Source organism: Cyprinodon variegatus, unplaced genomic scaffold (genome assembly GCF_000732505.1).
Source record: "Cyprinodon variegatus isolate N-32 unplaced genomic scaffold, C_variegatus-1.0 Scaffold242, whole genome shotgun sequence".
Taxonomy (NCBI): domain Eukaryota; kingdom Metazoa; phylum Chordata; class Actinopteri; order Cyprinodontiformes; family Cyprinodontidae; genus Cyprinodon; species Cyprinodon variegatus.
Window position 1 is genome coordinate 28,796 of NW_015150695.1, and position 3,513 is coordinate 32,308.

Genomic DNA, 3,513 nt, shown 5'->3' on the forward strand with positions numbered 1-3,513 from the left:
AAGCAAAAAAATATACACTGCTCAAAAAACACAATGTGACTTCAAATAAATAAAACTTCTGAGAAATCAAGCTGTCCACTTAGGAAGCAACACTGATTGACAATCAGTTCCACAAGATTTTGTGCAAATGGAATAAACTAAAGACAGAAATTATTTGCAATTAGCAAGACACACTAATAAAGGGGTGGTTCTGCAGGTGGGACCAAAAACCACTTCTCAGAACCTATGCTTTTTGGCTAATGTTTTGGTCATTTTTCACCATTGGTGGTGCTTTCACACTCATGGTAGCATGAGACAGACTCTAGAACACACACAAGTGGCTCAGGTAGTGCAGCTCATCCAGGATGGCACATCAATGTGAGCTGTTGCAAGAAGGTTTGTTGTGTCTGTCATTGAGGTGTCCAGAAGCTGGGGACGATACCAGGCGATGTGGAGGAGGCCGTAGGAGGGCAAAAACCCAGCAGCAGGACTGGTACCTCTGACTTTTTGCAAGGAGGAACACGAGGAGCATGTCTATTGCTCCTCGTGTTCCTAACCTTAACGGTTCGAAATCGACTCCATGAGGATGGTATGAGGACCTGACGTTAACAGATGGGGGTTGTACTCACAGCCCAACACAAATTAGCAAATTCGCCACTGGTGACCTGTGTTCTTCACAGATGAAAGCAGTTTGTCATTGAGGACATGTGACGGATGTGACAGAGTCTGCAGACACCGTGGCAAGCGATCGGCTGCCCGGAAAATCCTTCAGCATAAGCGATCTGGCAGTGGGTCAGTAATGGTGTGGGGTGACAGTTCTTTGGAGGGCTGCACAGACCTCCATGTGCTCACCAGAGGTAGCGTGACTGCCATTAGGTACCGAGATAAAGATCCTCAGACCCCTTGTGAGACCATATGCTGGTTCGATTGGCCCTGGGTTCCTCCTAAAGTAGGACAATGCTAGACCTCATGTGGCTGAAGTGTATCAGCACTTCCTGTAAGATGAAGGCAATAAAGCTATGGAGTTGCCCATCCATTCCACAGACCTGAATCCAACTGAGCACATCTGGGACATCATTTCTCGTTTCATTCACCAACATCATGTTCAACATCATCACGGTGGATGATTTAATCCAGATTTTGGAGGGTATTCCTCAGGAGACCATCTCCCACCTCATTAGTAGCATGCCCAGGCATTGTAGGGAGGTTACAGTATAGTGTACAGGCACATGGAGGCCACACACAATACTAAGCCTTGTTTTGTTCTGTTTGAAGGACAAATTGAAGTTTGATCAGCCTATAGTGTGCTTTCTAACTTTAATTTTGTGTGTAACTCCAAATCCAGGCATCCATTAATAAATTTGATTCTATTGATAATTTTTGCATGATTTTTGTTGTTAGCAGAATTTAACTTTTTACAGAAAAAAGTACTCAATGAGAATAATTCTTTAATTTAGATCTAGTGTTATTTGAGTGTTCCCTTTATTTTTTTGAACAGTGTATAAAGAATATACATTGGAACAAAACCTGGATATAATCTGGTTCCTTAGGCGTGCACATCCAAAAGCTGACACTTTTATTAGATTTCATCACTTTATCTCTCTTGCTAGGACTTTTTCTGCATTACTGCATGAGAGTTTGCAAAAGTTCTCTTTTTCTTTGAGACTATCTTCTCTGACCTCTTTGTAACAAACCAGGCTAAGGACCTATAGATGGCACTTTAAAAGTAGGATTCATTGCACAGACCACCCTTGGTATAAGTTCTCCTTTTTTTTTCATCAGAATGTGTTGTGACACTATAAAGAAATGAAATCAGTTTTCAGCGGGCAACTAGAGACTATAAAAAGGTTTGAGGTTAAATCCAACAGGTAAGTCTTGTATGTATTTTCCCCTGATCTTTATCAAATATAACAGATTAGTTGGCTCATTATTAGTGTTGCACCGATCCAGCACAAAAATTGTCGTATTGGTATCGGCGAGTACCAACAAATATGGCACCGGTACTATTTTGAGAGCCAGAAGTTTATGCAACTATTGTCAACCATTCCAGGTAGGCAATAAAAAATTCTACTGGATTCATTTTGTATTAGTCTCTTTTTCCTGCTTCACAAAGGTAGGCAGCAGCTTGACAAAGCCATGACGGCAATTATTTTACATTCAAGTAGTGTGCAGTTCTTCATATATACACACATACATCAATTTCAAACAGATGGTATCAGTCTGGTATCGGTATCGGTCGATACTGCACAGCCAGGTATCTGTATCGGGGGAAAATACTGGCATCGGCGCAACACTACTCATTATGCAGGTTATCTTTTCATAAAGACGTGCTGTTAAAAGCTTGACACGTCCGTCTTCAAAACAGCATATGTCTTAATCTTTATTTCACATAAATGCAGTTTTAGATAAACTAGACAACTGAGTTATCTTCCTTGGTTTACGTTATAAAAGCTTCAACAGAAATGAAACTGTTATTATAGCCCTAAATTTGGACATAAGATTTGCATTCTTGACCATATAAAGAGATACAAGCTGACTGAAATGAATTAACAGTTGTGATCTATATTACTCTTGAATAAAAGTTAAAAAACAGCTGATAGCTTGAGTTTTGTTTTTCTCAGTAGTGAACATCAAACCACAAGCTTACTTTTATTTACTGTCAATAAATTTGCTTTTAGTGATAACCTTTGATGAGATATCAGCTGTTTAGTTTTCTTTATGTATTAATTTGTTGTTGTTGTTTTTTTTAAATACAGCTTTTCATTTGCTTAACTTGTGATTTTTGCAATTCATTTGTGGCACAGACAGCCGTGAAAACAACCACAAATATGCACAAAATAGAAACAGGCTCATGAGTAGATCTCATCAAGTTAGATTCCATATTTTTAAGAATTAACATGATCATTTTTTACAATTTTAAGAGCATGAGACACCTGAATAATTTACAATGTCCAGTCTTGCAAAAACACTTTGATGTAAAAGTTATCTTTTGTAGATTGCTGTTGTTGGGTAGACTTTAAATTTGAAAAGATTTGATAGAACTTTGGCGCCCCCATGAGGAAAGTCTTGAGAACTGTTCTTTAATTAGATGTAACACACGGTTAAACCTAAGATATTTTTTTAACATACCCTAGCTTGAAATGTTTAAATTGTATGGTCTTTGTTATTGAATATAAACCTTTATTATTTGGTATTTTACATCACGCAAAAATAATCTTATCTACCCATTGTATTATTTTAGGCATTTTATTAATTGATAGGATATATGTTTGAAAAATAATAATAAATAATAAAACCATCGTTGGCTTGTTTTAGAATTTTTATATAGTTTAAGGTGGATTTACAAAATATGACTATTAAAATATGAATAAGCAGTATGTAAGTATATATGTGTATACATAAATACATACATCCGTTTTTTTCTTTCATAAATATTAAAATATGTATATTTTGTATATTTATTTGTATAAGCCGCTCAGTTGACGTGTCGTAGAGCGACGCAGTTTGATGACGTCATGCGTTGACCACAGTAAA